Here is a 19,210-nt window from a genome sequence, read left to right as displayed (position 1 = left end):
GTCCCTATTTATCTGCTTGCACCCAAGAGTGCTTTCGAACTGCTAGGTTGGCAGGCGCTGGGACCGAGCAGCGGGAGCGCACCCCGCCGCGGGGATTCGAACCGCCGACCTTTCGATCGGCAAGCCCTAGGCGCTGAGGCTTTAGCCCACAGCACCACCCACGTCCCTTTTTACTAAAGTCTATGCTTTTACTAGACTTTAAACAGACAATGCTAGATTGTGGAACAAGCCCTATATTAGGTACAATATACAGTAAGATAAACTGTAATCCTGTACATTGGCTATCTATTTTACCAGCCAAACAGACAAACATCAGTGTTTTTTACAGCGCTTTTTTCAGGGGGCACTCAAGGGTACACAGTACTGGCACCTCTTTTTTTAAAAAAAAAAAGTGTGGCACTTACTGTAACAACATCATGGTGAGTATGGGCACCTATTTTTCTAGGGGGAAAAGCACTGGTTTTATATATACACATGGGGGCGGGTTGCCTGGCATGTATTAAGATCTCTTATAGCCCAAAGCAATATAGCCCATAGCCATATAGTCTGTGCGTTGTTTCTGCCCCAAAAGAAAGGTGTACACAACACAGTCGTCCCCCCTTTATTCTGAAGCAACTTGTAAGCCAAGAATTGGGGGGGGGGGGGTTTCCCTCCCACTTGTGGCAGCTTAGTGCAAGCAACTTGAGAGAGAGAGGGAGAGGGAGAGAGGAAGCAATAAAAGAAGTTCCTTGGAAGGTTAGTGCTACAGAGAGAGAAGCTCATCACTGGAACAAAGAAGCAAGTAATTTGGAAGGGAAAGGGTTAACACAGGGGGGGGAGGCAGGGGAGACTGTAGGAATGGTTTCTGAAAGATCTGTCAGTGGTTTTTGCTCAGCCCTTTTTAGCTATTTGTATTGATAACACTTTCTCAATGAGGCAGTGTGAGGTGATTTTTGCAGCAGCCTGTTCTACTTGTAGTGATAATCTGTTCTCAAAGAGGCAGTGATTTTAGAGGAGCAATTTTTTGCTCAGCCTGTTGTAGCTACTTGTCGTGGTAGCAGGGGAAAGCAAACCATTCTCAAATATTTTGCAGCAGCCTGCTGGCAGAGAAGAGCTGAGTGAGGCAGCGTTAGCAAGGGCTGCACACACAGGAGGAAGTGTTGGCTTCCCGGTTCTTCCAACATTGTGCTTTTTGAACACCACATACACGATTTGTGATATATTGCAAGGTCATTTTTATAAAAAAACAGTCATCACAATTTTATTTAAAATTTGGTATCAGACAATATATCAATTTATAGCACAGCCCTACAGCCCACAATCCCTTCTGATGTCCACCAAAGATGCAGCTGGGGTGGCTGGGATGTAGTTAATGGATGAGACCCCCTCGTCCCACCTCAATAAATGACTTCCCCAGAGGTAGAGTCAATTGTTGCCTGGGAGTGGGCCCCAGCCAACAGATTGTTTGGGCAGGTTCCGGGGGGGGGGGGTAGCACTGGGACACCCAATCTCAGTGATCATGGGTAGAAGGAAGTGTTATGCTAAGACCAGACCATGTCGTTACTGAGGAGGCAGGTTTCGTTGTTGTTTGAGGACTATCCCTGCCTCCGGGTCTGGTCTTGACTGGATGGATACTGGAATCAACAAGGGAGACCCACATGACCTGAAGGTGCTGCTGTGCAATGCGAGGTCAATGATGATGATGATTTAAAAGACATCTGAAGGCAGCCCTGTTCAGGGAAGTTTTTAATATTTAACGCTGTTCTGTTTTAAACACTTGATTGGGAGCCGCCCAGAGTGGCTGGGGAAACTCAGCCAGATGGGCGGGTTATAAATAATAAATTATTATTATTATTATTATTATTATTATTATTCATAAAACCACTGCTATCCAGAACTTGATTGTCGGTGGGGGACTTGACCTGGCATGTGTAACAGAGACTTGGTTGGATGAAGCAGATGGGCCTGTTCTTGCTGCTGCTTGTCTACCAGGTTTCTCTAACAGCAACCCTGGTCACATGGGGGGGGGGGGTTGCAGTGATTTTTAGGAAGTCATTAGTTTGCACCAGGTGTCCTATTGGGAAGACCCAGTTTTCTGAGTGCATGTTTTGGAAGCTGGGCAATAGGGGCAGTACAGGATTCCTTTTGGTGTACCGACCTCCCCACTGCACCAAGGATTCCCTGCCTGAGCTGATTCAGGTTGTGGCAGATGTTCTCCTGGAGATACCTAGTTTGGTTGTCCTAGGGCAGGGGTTGGCAACGTGTGGGCTATGGGCCAGATGCGGCCCACGAAGACTGTTTTACCAGCCCACGAGCCACCCCTGAACCGAGCCACCCACTTGGCGAGTCCACCTTGTGCTGCGCTAAACCAGTGCAGCGCAGGGACTCACTGAGCGGTGCTGGCAATCACATCTGTGCACGCACAGATACCAGAAATTGCATCTGCACATGTCCAGATACTGAAAATCGCTTCTGCGCAGGTGCCATTTTCGGTATTTGGGCATGCGCAGAAGTGATTTCCGGCGCCGTGGACATGCACAAATGTGATTTCTGGCATCGTGCTGCGCCAGTCCGGCCCACAGACAATCTCCGTGGGAGCGATCTGGCCCATGGCTGGTAAACCTTGCCAACCCCTGTCCTAGGGGATTTTAACATCCATGTTGGCACGACCTTACAAGGGGCCGCTCGGGACTTCTTGGAAAACATGGCTTCCATGGGGCTGTCGCTGAATAAGTTTGGCCCAACTCATAGTTGTGGACATGCCTTGGACCTGGTGTTTACCTCTATAGATGTGGGTGATCTGACACTAAGTAAAAGTGAAACAAAAGAAGATGAGTTTGGATTTGATATCCTGCTTTATCACTACCCGAAGGAGTCTCAAAGCGGCTAACATTCTCCTTTCCCTTCCTCCCCCACAACAAACACTCTGTGAGGTGAGTAGGGCTGAGAGACTTCAAGGAAGTGTGACTAGCCCAAGGTCACCCAGCAGCTGCATGTGGAGGAGCGGAGACGCGAACCCGGTTCACCAGATTACGAGACTACCGCTCTTAACCACTACACCACACTGGCTCTGCCATGGTTAGATCACTTCCTGGTGCAACTGGACTTTTCTCTGACCCTTCCCCTCTGCAGGGAGGTGGAACCAATTTGGATGGTCCACCCCCACCACTTAATGGATCCAAATGGTTTTCAAAGAGTGGTAGGGGATGTTTTATCCCATGTTGATGGCCTTTCAGCTGATTCCCTGGTGGCCTGCTGGAATGCAGTTAACCAGGGCTATCGATTGTCTGGCTCCAAAGCGCCCTCTCCGATTATATGGAACCCAGACAGCCTCGTGGTTTTCCCCAGAGCTGAGGGTGATGAAACGATCCTTGAGACGGCTAGAGTGCCGGTGGTGGAAAACACTCTGAATCAGACCAGACACAGGTTAGAGTCAAGCCTACCAAGTGGCGATAGCAATGGCAAGAGGACCTTCTTCACCACCTCTACTGCATCTGCAGAAAATAGCAGCAGGAGACTCTTTCAGGTGGTTCACAATCTAAAGGAACCACCTTTGCCACCAGGGAGTGGTAAAGACCCCAAGATCTCCTGCAATGATTTTGCAAAGTTTTTTACAGACAAAGTTACTCAGATTTGGAAAGAAGTAGACTCCACCGTGGGAGCAGGGCCGGGGCAGGAGAGTGCTGGAGTCCTGTCTAGTCAAGTTGCATGGGATCAGTTCCAACCTGTTACCTCCGAGGATGTGGACAGGCTGCTTGGACGAGTGAAACCAACCACCTGTATCCTTGATCCTTGCCCATAAAAGCGAGCCAGGAAGGGCTGGGTGATGGGCTCTGCAGGGTGGTGAATGCTTCCCTTTGTGAGGGAACCTTCCCAGACCCGCTGAAAGAGGCAGTTATTAAACCGCTCCTTTAAAAAAAACATCTCTTGACCCGGCCGATATGGCCAACTATCGCCCAGTCTCAAATCTTCCATTCTTGGGCAAGGTGACTGAGCAGGTGGTTGCTGAACAACTCCATGCCTGGAGGATGCGGACCATTTGGATCCCTTCCAATCAGGATTCAGGCCTCATTATCATGGGACTAAAACTGCCTTGGTCATGCAGGTCGATGATCTCTGGCAGGCTAGGGACAAGGGTGAAAGCTGTCTCCTAGTTCTGCTGGATCTCTCAGCGGCCTTTGAAATCATCAACCATAACATCCTTCTGGACCGTCTAAAGGAGCTGGGGGCACTGTTATACAGTGGTTCCCCTCCTTCCTCCTGCACCGTGTCCAGAAAGTGGTGTTGGGGGATGAGTTTTCAGACCCCTGGGCTCTCACTTGTGGGGTGCCTCTATATGAGGCCACTGGGAGAGATCATCAGGGCTGGGTGTTCTTCAGTGTTCATGTGGATGATACCCAGCTCTACCTCTCTTCTAAATCGGAACCAGTGAAGGCGGTGAATGTCCTGTGTGAGTAGCTGGAGGTGGTTGGAGGATGGATGACAGCTAACAGATTGGGGTTAAATCCTAACAAGACAGAAGTACTGATTTGGAGGGACAGGGGGCGGGCAGCTGTGGAGGACTCCCTGGTCCTGAATGGGGTAACTGTGCCCCTGAGGGACCAGGTGTGCAGCCTGGGAGTCATTTTGGACTCACAGCTGTCCATGGAGGAGCAGGTCAATTCTGTGTCCAGGGCATCTGTCTGCCACCTCCATCTGGTATGCAGGCTGAGACCCTACCTGCCTGCAAACTGTCTCGCTAGAGTGGTGCATGCTCTGGTTATCTCCTGCTCGGACTACTGCAATGCACTCTACGTGGGGCTACCTTTGAAGGTGACCCAGAAACTACAACTAATCTAGAATGCGGCAGCTAGACTGGTGACTGGGATCGGCCGCCAAGACTACATAACACCAGTCCTGAAACACGTACATTGACTCCCAGTACGTTTCTGAGCACAATTCAAAGTGTTGGTGCTGACCTTTAAAGCCCTAAACGGCATCAGCCCAGTATACCTGAAGGAGCGTCTCCACCTCCTTTGTTCAGCCTGGACACTGAGGACAATGAACTCTGCATTTCAGCTGTTATCTAACAAGAGTTGTAAATATAACAACAGTCACCCTACAACATCTAGCAATTCTCAAAAGGGAAGTTAAAGTAACAATAAGAATAAACAGTTAACATGAAGTCAGTTGTCATGAGAAACTATTTGCATGTTAAGAAAGGGAAAATTTAGTAAACAGTGGAAACATTCATGCAGTGAGATCTATTCGTTTATAGAAACACTCCCAAAGGAAGTTACATGAATCCTTTCATCTATGACTTTTATAAGCACATTGGAGAAAGCATAATTAAGGTAGATTCACTACCAGTGAACAACTCTCTGAAAGCCCGAACACTGAACAATCAACAAAACTTTTCCACTTCCTAGCAAGCATAATGTCATTTTGGCAAATCTCTCTGAAATTTAAACCAGCAATTTATAACCTGCAGCTTGTAAATGAGTAGTGCTCTGGGGTGTCCTAATAGTTCCCTAGAGAAACACCCCTAGTTTCCGCATGAATAGGTTATTGTATTTTAGTGTTCTGTTGGAAGTCACCCAGAGTGGCTGGGGAAACCCAGCCAGATGGGTGGGGTATAAATAAATTATTATTATTATTATTATTATTATTATTATTATTGACACTCTCCCCTTATTACTCTAGGTCACAGACAGATTACAGAACTACTACATGGGGTTCATGTTCTGAGGACTTTTCCAGGGGGTGAGGTTTTCCCATGGAGACTGAGCAGTGCTTAGTAAACAATCCAGATAGCATTCTTCTAGCACAGGGGTCCTCCATCTAGCCCGCTAATTGCCAGAACCTGCCACTGTCTACAATATCCTGAAAAGTGAGGAGCGGCGGCAGTGGTGGCGGCGGCTAGTTCCAGCAGGCATGCGGCAGGTCCCAGCTGCTCCTGCAGCTTGCAGAAGCACGTGGCTCTGCAGAGTCCACAGGTGGCGTGCAAGTTGGCTTTGGCGGTGATGGCGAAGACACTGCACTTTGTCAAGATTCAGAACGTGCCTTGCTTCCACGAGCTGCCCCTGAACGAGCAGCTGGTGCTGGTGGGCAGCTGCTGGGCTCCGCTGCTTGTGCTGGGGCTGGCCCAGGACCGCGTGCACTTCGAGACGGTGGAGACCACAGAGCCCAGCATGCTGCACAGGATTTATTTTTGACGGGCAAGCGGGCCGAAGAGGAGAGGCAGCAGCACCACCACCACCAACTTGTGCTGCTGCACAAGACCCAGGAGAAGCTGGAGGCAGGGACCTGCAGCAACAGTAGCAGCAGCCTCAAGGGAACCATGCTCTTCAATCTGAGTAAGCGTGGGAAACTCGGGCTGGGCGGGAAATCTCACGGATCTGCAGTGTGGGGAGTTGGGGCGACAAAGGGGCCATGGCTAGCACCCCACCCCATGTTGATTAAAATCGTTCTTCATTTTAAATATTGTATTTTTCCCTGTTTTTTATGCACTACACAGGAATTTGTTCATATTTTTTTCAAACTATGGTCCGGTCCCCAACAGTATCTGAAGGACAGTGAACCAGCCCCCAGTTTAAAAAGTTTGAGGACCCCTGCTCTAGCATACATGCTGAAGGGGAAATGGAAGTTGCCAGAAATCAAAACTACATGGTGGAATTAGCGAGAAAATTTTCACCCATTTACATCCTCGAGAAAACACCTCCCACAGGAACCTGCTTCTGCACTGCTCTTCACAACTGAGGTTCTGCTTTATGTTCTGCCATCTTCAGAGATGCACTTGGTGGAAAGTGGGCCTTTGCAATATGATATAGGGCCTCCTGAGCAACAACTAGGGTTGCCAAACTTCCAGGGCTGACCTGAAATCTCCATGTTTGCCTGCCAGCTACCAGGAGCAAGGGGAAGGTTTCAATCTGCAGATGGGTATCTTTAAAAAATGCAGATGGTACCTTTAAAAAAACTTTATTGAGAAGACTGTGTTGCAAGTTTCAACCCAACTCAATTTGCTGGCTGCAAATTATTGCAGACTCTCTAGGGGGTCTCCCTCTTCCTCTTCCACTTCTCTGTTCCCAATTAACTTCCATCTCCAGGACTCATAGGTTGGAGGAAGTGCAGAGGAAGAAAAAGTACTGCGCTGGGCTCAAGTGGAAGTTATGCATGAACATGAGTACCTGGTGCGAGATGTAAGGAGATGCAGAAGTGAGCAGAGCACATGAATTTGATTTGAACTGATTTTATAATGAATTGATTTTAGAATGCTGTATTATTTTACTGTTGCTAGCCACTCTGAACCCGGCTTCAGCTGGGGAGGGCAAGATATAAATAAAATTATTATTATTATTATTATTATTATTATTATTATTATTATTATTATTATGAAGAGCAGCAGCAAGAGCTAAGCCTTGCTATCTCTGCTTCCCGTAGCAAAACCTGGATGGCCATATTTTATTCTTGAGCGAGTCCGAAGAGGTGAAAACAAAAATTGACCAAGGAAGAATGGAGTGCTGAGAGGCAAGATATTATATGGTGCTGACCAATACTAAACTACCAACTGCCCACTAAGTGGACCCATACAAAGGAGAGAGTATTCAGGGCTAATGTCAGCTCAAAAGTGTGTTGTGGGGATTGGGCTGTGTAATAGCTGATGGGAGCAGAAAGCCCAAACAGCTTCCAGCTGACATCGGGTACTGGTTCTTCATCTCTCTGGCCTAAAAAGCAAAGCCATGAACGGCTGGCAGTGGAACAAGTAAGTTGTCACTAGGCCAAACTCTTAACATGAACGTTTTCAGTGTTTCTGAAGGAATTCGTACCCAGTACAAGTCTTGCAAAGGGACCTGGAATGCAGAAACAGGATGGAAAACAAGAGCTAGAAGGTAATGTGCTGGGAAAGCTTTGTATTTTAGTTAGTTTATTATAAGGTTTCCTTTCATTGTGTTCAGAGAAAATCCTCATTTCCCCCACTTCATTCACTGCTTAAACCTCACAGAAAGCTAGCCAATGCTATGGGTTCACTTAGGCAAAGAGGAGGCAACACTGTGGAAAGCCTATTCCCAAAGAGAAGCAGAATTTGTTTGGGTTTATACTGAGACCCAAATGCCCCTTCCAGGACCTTCTTATTCCCCAGCCCATTCATCATGGAAAGCACAACACAGCTGGCATCCAAGGTAGGTCATGGTTGCTGTCATTTCTCCCCCCCCCCCACCCAACACACACACATACCACACCACAGCAACCACCTCTTTTGCTCGTCTGTCCCCACAAAGAGTGCCTTTTTCCTCCATCTTCCTCCTGCCTGCTGCATCCTCCCTACTGTTCTCACTCACTTCTGCTCCCACCATCGTCTCCAATCTGGGGCCATTCTCGCCCATCAATGGCATATTTAAAAAATGGTCAAACTGAAGGCATCAAGGTGGCAGCTGAGAGTACTTGTGCCACTGCCATTGTTTTGGTGGTTTCGTTCTTGTGGTTTGTTTTATGTTCTGTGGTTTATATTATACAGTAGAACCTCAGCTTACGGTTACCCTCAGGTAATGTAAACTTCGGGTTGTGAAAGCAGCAAACCCGGAAGTATTTTTCCGGGTTTCGCCGCTCGTGCATGCACAGAAGTGCTCTACATGCCACGTGCATGCACAGAACAGGCACCTCTGGTTGCTGAAACCTCAGGATCCAGCTGGAGCTCTGGAACAGATCCCATCCACAACCGGAGGTACCACTGTAGTGATTGCAATGTGTGTGTTTTTTAATGCTATTGTGATTATTGTGAGCTGTTTTGAGCTCAGCATTTGCTGTTAGAAAAGCGGAATACAAATACAGTGGTGCCTCGCAAGACGAAAAGAATCCGTTCCGCGAGTCTCTTCGTCTAGCAGTTTTTTCGTCTTGCGAAGCAACCCCATTAGCGGATTAGCGCTATTAGCGGTTTAGCGGCTATTAGCGGCTATTAAAGCCTTAAGGGATTAGCGGATTAGCTGCTAAAAGGCTATTAGCAGCTTAGTGCCTTAGATAAAGGGGGTGGGGAGCGGAAAAAAAATGCAGGAACTCGCAAGACATTTTCGTCTTGCGAAGCAAGCCCATAGGAAATTCGTTTTGCGGGTTTTTCGTCTAGCGGGTTTTTCGTCTTGCGAGGCATTCGTCTTGCGGGGCACCACTGTACTGTATTTAATCAACTCAATGCAACTCCCACCATTTATCTTCAAGCCAGGAAAGGCTTCCCATCTTACATTAATGTGTCAGGCTGATGTTAAAAGCATGTTCTTTTAAAATGCAAATTTTCCATCAGCTCCATGCAGGGCTGTTTTCAGCCAGAACTCACTGGAAGTCAGTTTTGGCCCCTCTCAGGTGGGCACCATTGCCATTATAAGAAAACAAGGGAGACATTTATGGTGAGTTCCAGCACTTCTTTTTCTAGAAAAAGAGCACTGACTCCATGTATGGAATAAGTTTAATGGAGCAGGATTATCCATATATTGTTAGGCATGTTTCAGATAACAGCTACTGATAGGAACCGCGGAAAACTGGGGACGCCATGTTGGTTAAGATTTGTCTGAGTCTAAAGGTGATGGGCTGAGAAGGAAGGGTGTGATTTGAGGAGGAAAGGGAGGGGCCAAAGGGCCCAGGGACCGAGTTCTGTGCCCAAGGACCCCCAGAAAACTGTAAACAGCCCAGGCATTATCTAACAGGTGGCTTTGTGAATTAGCATAATGACTTCCAGTTAGCATATAGGGGAAAGCTGTAAATAAAACTTATTGCAAAAATCAGTAAATTGCCTCAGGTTACAACCGCTGTAATGTCATGTGGTAGCAGAAATGCTCCTGGCACTGCTGATGTACCTATAACTAATGTCAAATATTAGGTCCATGGGCAAGCCCCAGGGCTGCTCTCATTCCTACAGGGTGTACTCCTACTTGGGCTCAACTCCTACTGGGGCTGTGACACTACTTTGAAGTGCCAGCCTGCCACCTTGAGAGCACCACAATCCCCCTCTTGTTCATGCACTCAAAAAACAACAACCCAAGTCATGCTGAGCGATTTATTCCATGCAGCTAAAGCCACCCCGCCCCATGCTGACTGCTGAAAACACCTCTCCAAGTTTTATTGCATAATAGCAATACCCTAAAGCAACTCAGCTATCTTCTGTGACATACCATACTTTTCTGTCTATAAGGTGCCCCCATGTATAAGAAAACACCCACTTCTTAGCATGATTTTTAAAGGAAAAAAATTGTCTTGTACATGGAAAACTACGGTAGTTCTTATTACGCAAACACTTTCTTTTGCCAGAGGAAGAAATGCATTGTTTTGCATTGGTTTTCTTATGCTACCATGAAAACCAGGAACTTGGTTGCTAAGTTAGCCTTAATCGAGAGCTGTGCCCCACTAGGCAGCAGTGATATGGCATGGAAAATTTTCCACTTTTAGAAAGACATTGTTTCATGACATTAATTACGAACATTATTAATGACTACAATACAAGTCAAGCAGAGCAACTGAAATTATTACACTTGGCTAAACCATAGTTTAGCATTAGAAGACAAGGCAAAGTGGGACTTGTAGGGTCCCTTGTCCTCTGATACAGCCACAAGGAGAAGTTCATTTTGCTTCCATTTTAGGTTAATCACAGATTTTTTAACATCAAGTCCTGACAAAATGGTTAATCTTTGCTAGTTGAAAATAAATCAACCTACAACCATATTTAAGAAACTATAATATTTCAACCAGCCATGAATAAAATTAACCACAATTTAGGGTTCAGGCACAATCCCAAATTTGGTGGTCTAAAATGGAGACAGAAGCTTCTGATCGCCTCATGGCCATGCTAGAGAAGAATCATAGAATCATAGAGTTGGAAGAGACCACAAGGGCCATCAAGTCCAACCCCCTGTCAAGCAGGAAACACCATCAGACCACTCCTGACATATGGTTGTCAAGCCTCTGCTTAAAGACCTCCAAAGAAGGAGACTCCACCACACTCCTTGGCAGCAAATTCCACTGTCAAACAGCTCTTACTGTCAGGAAGTTCTTCCTAATGTTTAGGTGGAATCTTCTTTCTTGTAGTTTGGATCCATTGCTCCGTGTCCGCTTCTCTGGAGCAGCAGAAAACAACCTTTCTCCCTCCTCTATGTGACATCCTTTTATATATTTGAACATGGCTATCATATCACCCCTTAACCTCCTCTTCTCCAGGCTAAACATGCCCAGCTCCCTTAGCCGTTCCTCATAAGGCATCGTTTCCAGACCTTTGACCATTTTGGTTGCCCTCCTCTGGACACGTTCCAGCTTGTCAGTGTCCTTCTTGAACTGTGGTGCCCAGAACTGGACACAGTACTCCAGGTGAGGTCTGACCAGAGCAGAATACAGTGGCACTATTACTTTCCTTGATCTAGATGCTATACTCCTATTGATCCAGCCCAGAATTGCATTGGCTTTTTAAGCTGCCGCGTCACACTGTTGGCTCATGTCAAGTTTGTGGTCAACCAAGACTCCTAGATCCTTTTCACATGTACTGCTCTTGAGCCAGGTGTCACCCATCTTGTATTTGTGCCTCTCATTTTTTTTTGCCCAAGTGCAATACTTTACATTTCTCCCTGTTAAAATTCATCTTGTTTGTTTTGGCCCAGTTCTCTAATCTGCCAAGGTCGTTTTGAAGTGTGATCCTGTCCTCTAGGGTGTTAGCCACCCCTCCCAGTTTGGTGTCATCTGCAAATTTGATCAGGATGCCCTTCAGTCCATCATCCAAGTCGTTGATAAAGATGTTGAATAAGACCGGGAGGGTAACGTGTGCAAGTCCAAGAAGAGAGGATAAGAAGAGAGGGTAACGTGTGCAACTCCAAGGTTCACAAAATATTGTCCCTGCAAAGCTAACCCATGGTATAGCTCTGCTTGCAAATCAGGCCATCGCTATTCAAATCTAAAATAAATGACTGAACTATTTCCCAGGTGATGATCCCAAAGAAGCACATAATATATGAACAACTCTTCAAGCATGCTAAAATTAGTATGAGGACCCTTTTCGGAGTTTTCATTTTCTTCTTAAAATCTAAATAAAGTAAGGGAAGTGTATGCTATTGAGTGGTTGTGTCTTAAAATATTCACAAGTATTCCAGCAAAAATAAATTTCAAGCAAAGCTTTGAATTTGTTTGAAAACTTAACTACACAGGCAGTACAATTTTAAACCCCAGATCTGCAGGCTTGGTCGGGAAAGAGGAGTCCCATCAGTGGGGCACAGAGTCGCATTGCTGAGACTCTCCACTACTGGTGAAAACTGTTCTATGGGTGTAGATCTGCCCCCAGAGATGCTTCCACTGGCAGAAGCTGGCTTTAGGACACAAAATGGGACATTCTGCTGGCAAGGCTTCCAAGAATCAGCAGGATCCAAAGTATTCCCCTCCCAATGGCTCAAGTATTGAATTGATGGACTTCCTGTTTCCGGCGGTGGGAAATGGCAGACTCCCACACGATCGGACTCCAGCCGTTTCGATAATTCAGGGCTGATATGGGGGTAATTAGCCCTGGCAGCCTCCCCAGGGCAGTGGAGGACTGTCTCGATGACCCGCGGTTTGCCCCACGGCAGGGGCACTGGGTCACAGAGCAAGGGACGGACTGACACTCCTGCAATGCCACCCCATAGCTGGACGCATCTGTTTGGTAAATATAAAGATTTGGAAAACAAACAGACACGCTCTGAACTGACGAAGCTGGGGGAAAACCTGCAGTATGTATCGTCTATGGTGTAAAAGATCGAACAAAGAGATCCTCACTCCCCACCTCCACTCCAGTTAGGCCTGTGCTGGATTTGATCTGTATTTACTTTCTACACAAACTAATATTTTTCACATATTTCCACTCAACAGCATTTTCCTATTGGAAAAACTTTTCAGAGTTTCTGCACAGCAGGTAGAATTAATATGACGTACGTGCTTTGTTTTGTTGCCTAAATGTAAATCAAATAAACACACTGAATCAATAGCTATTAATTTTGGGCAGCGGGAAATAATTGTGGAAAACGTTTCAAAAATTTCCAGGAAACCCACATCATTACCACTCAGCTGAGTTTCCAATCCAGGCCCCTTAGCTACCCAAGATGACTGTGATGGACAGCAGAGTCAGACCGGAGTCTGGTGATGTAGTACCTCAGAACTCCACCAGAGAGCTAGTGGGGGGGGAGTGGAGCCAGTCAGTACTTTGGAAGGTAAAATAAAAGGAGCAGTTTCTGAGAGAGTGTTCAGACAGCGAGATGGTTAAGTAGTGGGGTGGGAGAGCTGAAAATAATGCCAATACATTTCACATCTGGCAACCAATGCTCTAGCTCCGTTTGAGCAGAAATTTGATATGCTTTCTAACCAAATATCAGATATTTCTAAAACAGCAAATAATGCACACAATCCTGCTCTAACCAACCAGTCTGAGATCCAGCTCTTACAAATGACTGGAGATTTTTAGTTATGAAGCTGGAGGAAGAATCAGACGGGAAAGTGGGGGAGGGGAATCATCTAAGAGGCCTACTAGAGATCCAGGAAGTGGGGATGTGGTTCAGTTCATTATTGACTGGATACTCTCCCTGAATTTAAACATACCACTGTCCCCCAATGACACAGAAAGAGCTGACCGGTTTCCAAGAGGCGAAAGCAGAACGGGGGAAACCCTGAGAGATCTAGAAATTCACTTTGAATATTATAGGCTCATTCATTTTTCAAAGCACTACTGAAGCTTTGAAACCTAAGATACAGCAAAGCCACCACTGAAATATTCCAAGGCATCAGCCAAGCCACACTGGGATGGCGGAGGGCTCTTCGACCTTATACATCAGCTCTAAAAGAAGCAGACATAGTCCAGCACAAACCAGAACCTGGGTGATAACTAGCAGGCTGACAACATTCTCAAAGAGCTCCAGCTCCAAGACTCTCCTCAACGCCTCTCCCCAGTTCAAGCACACAAGAGTACCCTTTCAGCCTGGACAACCAAAAAAGGCATAAAGAAATAAGACAACTCTGAACAGAAGAAAGAAATTGTTTTGCTTCCCTATGCATGAAAAGGATCTGGACTCCACTCAATCAAGCATAACATAATAATTACAACTGCATATCAATACTTATCCAAATTGTTATCCTAAATTATCTATACTTTCTGTTACTTTACAAGTGTGGTTAAAACCCTGAAAATGTGTTAACCTGCTTGCAGTGGTTTCATAAATAAATTATAAACTTTCCCCATTCTTTTTTAAGGTTCTTGTCTTCTTGATTTCTGAGCTTCCCAGTTAATTTTGCCATTTCGGCATAGTCCATCATCTTGATTTGCCATTCTTCTCTGGTCAGGATTGTCTCTTCCTTCCATCTCTGGGCTAGTTGTATCCATGCAGCTGTTGTCACATACATAAACAAACTTTTCTGGTCTTTTGGAATCTTGGTACCTATAATTCCTAATAAGAAAGCTTCTGGTTTATTAACAAAAGTTATTTTAAACATTTTTTTCATTTCATTATATATCATCTCCCAGAATTTTTTTATTACACGTCCACCAAAAATGATAAAAGGTACCTTCTTTTTCTTTACATTTCCAGCATATTTGTGCTCGTTCTATACATTTTTGCTAAGTTAACAGAGATCAAATACCACCAGTACTTCATTTTCATATAGTTTTCTTTCAATGAACAACATGCCATAAATTTCAAATCTGTTTTCCATAGCCTCTCCCAGTCTATCATTTGTATATTATGCCCCAAGTATTTCGCCCAGTGTATCATCACTGATTTAACCAGTTCGTCTTTTGTATGCCATTCCAGGAGCAAATTATACATTTTCAACAATAATTTTGTATTATTTTCTAAGACATCTTTCTGAAATCTTGATAACTCATAACTAAAACCTTTCTGTCTTAGAAATATCATTTAATTGATGAAACTGTGACCAATTTGTTACCAGTTCTCTTATCTTCAAAGTCTTTTAATTTTACCTGATTTTCTACTTCGGTTAACAGCTCTCTATATGTCCACCATTTAGCCCTCATATTCACTTTTTTCAAAGATATTGCTTCTAATGGGGAAAGCCTCTACAGTGGTACCTCAGGTTACATACGCATCAGGTTACAGACTCCGCTAACCCAGAAATAGTGCTTCAGGTTAAGAACTTTGCTTGAGGTTGAGAACAGAAATTGTGCTCTAGCGTCGCGGCAGCAGCAGGAGGCCCCATTAGCTAAAGTGGTGCTTCAGGTTAAGAACAGTTTCAGGTTAAGTACGGACCTCCAGAACGAATTAAGTACTTAACCCGAGGTACCAGTGTAAATCAATGTCATGCATAGACCTAATATTAATACCAAAAGGTGATCTTCATCAGGTGGTGAATGCAGAAATTGGGTCTATAACAGTCTCTAATCATGCATTAGTCTCATTTAACTTAAACTTTGGTGCACATCCCCCCAGGAACCAGAAATGATACTTTGCGGTGTGTAAAGAATGCTTAGCTAAATCTATGGATCTTTACTTCAAAGCAGGGGTCCTCAAACTAAGGTCCGCAGGCTGGATCCAGCCCACCAGAGTCCTCAATCCGGCCCGCCAATTGCCAGAACCCGCCACTGTCTACAATATTCTGAAAAGCGAGGAGCAGCGGTGGCAGCGGTGTCTGTGGCACTGGCGGCCACTCGCTTCCATGCTGCTCCTCACTTTTCAGGATATTGTAGATCATGTTTACTTTTGCAAAACATTTATTTAGAATAAGGGCACACCTACACCACACATCTAAACTTATGTAATGAACAGGTAGACCCTAGTGAACAGTGAGAACTGCAGATCTATAAACTGTTGTAAATGACTGTAAAACTGGTGTAAAACAGTTGTTGTTGTTGTTTAGTCGTTCAGTCGTGTCCGACTCTTCGTGACCCCATGGACCAGAGCACGCCAGGCACTTCTGTCCTCCACTGCCACCCGCAGTTCGGTCAGATTCATGTTTGTAGCTTCGAGAACACTGTCTAACCATCTCGTCCTCTGTCGTCCCCTTCTCCTTGTGCCCTCCATCTTTCCCAACATCAGGGTCTTTTCCAGTGAAAAACAGTAATCACCATAAATGATTATGGTGTAGAAATCCCATGAAAGGCAGAACTGCTGCAGAACTGTTTGTGCATGTCTTCTTTAGCGTAGATTTCTCAGTTTGGCTGAATTTTTTCACAAGTTTATACTGTTTAAATCCATTAAAACCACGTGGTTTAAGGAGCGTAACTGTCCAGAGAATAAAAGCCACTACTATGTGTTTTATTACAGATAAATTGGAATTACAAAAGCAAACCACATACCAAACTGGATGGAGCTGCTTTGTTCCAGAGTACATCAACAAACCTTTCATGATTCAGACAATCCATGAGACACATCTACTGACTGCCTCATGAGCGTGTATGTTTGCTTTGGATACACATCATGGAAACTATTATAAAGCTTTCCATTGGCTTTCAGAGAGAATTACAGTAGGACCACAAACAATGTAAATGCCGTTCCTCTTTTCGGGAGTCTCTGGTAAAAAAAAAAATGCTGTCAGAATTTGGGAGAGATAAGGAATGTCTTCTCAAAACAAATAAAAGTGTTAACCAACAAAATTAATTCTCTAGAAGTACAGTGGTACCTTGGGTTACATACGCTTCAGGTTACAGACTCCGCTAACCCAGAAATAGTGCTTCAGGTTAAGAATTTTGCTTCAGGATAAGAACAGAAACAGGGCTCCGGTGGCACGGCGGCAGCAGGAGGCCCCATTAGCTAAAGTAGTGCTTCAGGTTAAGAACCGTTTCAAGTTAAGAACGGACCTCCGGAACGAATTAAGTACTTAAACTGAGGTACCACTGTAGTTAAATCTCTGAGTGAGACAAACACATCGTTATAAATAGGGCACATGAATGTAAATACATGTACATGGGCACAAACTGCACCCTTCCAATAACCCAGTTTGCTTGGGCTGCAGCTCTGGTTCATAAAGTACAACCAGATCTCCTGTAAGAACAAAAACGCCACTCAAATTCTTAGCTTTCATAAATATGTAAAGTGTGGAAGCAACAAGGCCTCCTATTCTCCATAGTGCAAGAAAAAGGTTGTTAATATACTTTAGAAGTATCCCTCTTTTTCTCTCTAGAGTTGGGAAAATATGCTATATAGTATATCGTTATCATCAAAGTTGCACTCATGAAGCTTTCATATGCTACAAAGCCTTCAAGTAAAGAAGTATTCAAAAGAATGTCTCTTGCATTACAGTGGTACCTGTGGTTACGTACTTAATTCGTTCCAGAGGTCCGTTCTTAACCTGAAACTGTTCTTAACCTAAAGCATCACTTTAACTAATGGGGCCTCCTGCTGCTGCTGCGCCGCCGGAGCACGATTTCTGTTCTCATCCTGAAGCAAAGTTCTTAACCCGAGGTAATATTTCTGGGTTAGCAGAGTCTGTAACCTGAAGCGTACGTAACCTGAGGTACCACTGTATACCCTTATGTAAAGATAGAAAGCCATCACCAAACACGTTTATGAAGTGCCCGAGTAGTGTTTTCAGGCCCATTGAAATCACAATTTAAAGGCTACACAAACATACAATTTGACAAGCATAGCGGAGCGGTGCTTAAGAAGTTAACAATTATAATAATGAGTGCCAAATCAATAAGGCATGATCAAGCTATCTACCCACTGGTTTCAAATCAATGGGCTTTAACACAATCCTTTACATATCTACTGATAAGTAAGTTCCACTGATCTCTCAGTTCTGTGTATATACGTTTGCAGCCTAAATTTGCTGTGTTGTACCCAAAGTCTAGGGATGCGGGTGGCACTGTGGGTAAAAGCCTCAGCGCCTAGGGCTTGCCGATCGAAAGGTCGGCGGTTCGAATCCCCGTGACGGGGTGCGCTCCCGTTGTTCGGTCCCAGCGCCTGCCAACCTAGCAGTTCGAAAGCACTCCCAGGTGCCAGTAGATAAAAAGGGACCGCTTACTAGCGGGAAGGTAAACGCCGTTTCCGTGTGCGGCTCGCCAGAGCAGCGATGTCACGCTGGCCACGTGACCCGGAAGTGTCTCCGGACAGCGCTGGCCCCCGGCCTCTTGAGTGAGATGGGCGCACAACCCTAGAGTCTGTCAAGACTGGCCCGTATGGGCAGGGGTACCTTTACCTTTACCTTTACCCAAAGTCTAAACGTATTTAGTCTTCATCCAGAAGAGAACAATATGGAATGCCCCCAAATCCAATCCTTCTGGATATCAGTGCCGCAGGAAATTCACAAAATAACAAAACAAGTAATAGAAGCAACTCCAATACTAGCCCTATTAAATATCTTCCACAAGTAAGCCACACCGCAATCAACTAAGTACAGCCAACCAATCTTGGAAATGCTAACCTCTCACAATATCAATAAAAATAAATAAATATACAAACAGAAAACCTACCCATGTGATGCTGACACAACCCCCCCCTACATTAAGAATATGTAGAATGAAAGAACAACATCCTCATCTCTCTCCCCCACTCCCGTTTTCCCCAACTGCAAGATGTCTATGACAAAAAATGTCTCTCACCAAACATAAATGAACTGTGAAAAAGAATATGAATTGAAAGTAGAGATAATATATGTACCATTCCTTGTTTACCTGTTTGCTCTGTAATTAATAATAATAATAATAATAATAATAATAATACCCTGCTCATCTGGCTGGGTTTCTCCAGCAACTCTGGGCGGCTCCCAACAGAATATTTTTAATAATAATAATAAAGTGATAAAACACCAAACATTAAAAACTTCCCTAAACAGGGCTGCCTTCTAAAAGTCAGATAGTTGTTTATTTCCTTGACATATGGAGGGAGGGCAGGCGCCACTGAGAAGGCCCTCTGTCTGGTTCCCTGTAACCTCACTTCTCGCAGCGAGGGAACCACCAGAAGGCCCTCAGAGCTGGACTTCAGTGAACAATGGGGGTGCAGATGCTCCTTCAGATATACTGGGCCGAGGCCATTTAGGGCTTTAAAGGTCAACACCAACACTTTGAATTGTGCTTGTAAATGTACTGGAAGCCAATGTAGGTCTTTTAGGACTGGTGTTATATGGTCTCAACGGCCACTCCCAGTCACCAGTCTACCTGCCCCAGCTCCCAGCTCCTCTAGACGGTCCAGAAGGATGTCATGGTTGATGATATCAAAGGCCGCTGAGAGATCCAGCAGAACTAGGAAACAGCTTTCACTCTTGTCCCTAGCCCGCCAGAGATCATCAACCAGCGCAACCAAGGCAGTTTTAGTCC

The 19,210-nt window shown here is 45.1% G+C and overlaps 2 protein-coding genes across 8 annotated transcripts in view; one reads left to right on the top strand and one right to left on the bottom strand.

Annotated features, from left to right (window-relative positions):
- NUDT5 (nudix hydrolase 5) overlaps nucleotides 1-19,210 on the top strand; it is a 1,423,229-nt gene that overhangs the window by 975,121 nt on the left and 428,898 nt on the right. The window lies entirely within an intron of this gene.
- ITPR2 (inositol 1,4,5-trisphosphate receptor type 2) overlaps nucleotides 1-19,210 on the bottom strand; it is a 320,952-nt gene that overhangs the window by 296,393 nt on the left and 5,349 nt on the right. The window lies entirely within an intron of this gene.

The sequence above is a fragment of the Podarcis tiliguerta genome, assembly GCF_965153285.1.
Source record: "Podarcis tiliguerta genome assembly, chromosome: 10".
Lineage (NCBI taxonomy): Eukaryota > Metazoa > Chordata > Lepidosauria > Squamata > Lacertidae > Podarcis > Podarcis tiliguerta.
Note: the sequence above shows the minus strand (reverse complement) of the source record. Positions and strands in the feature narration are given on the sequence as shown.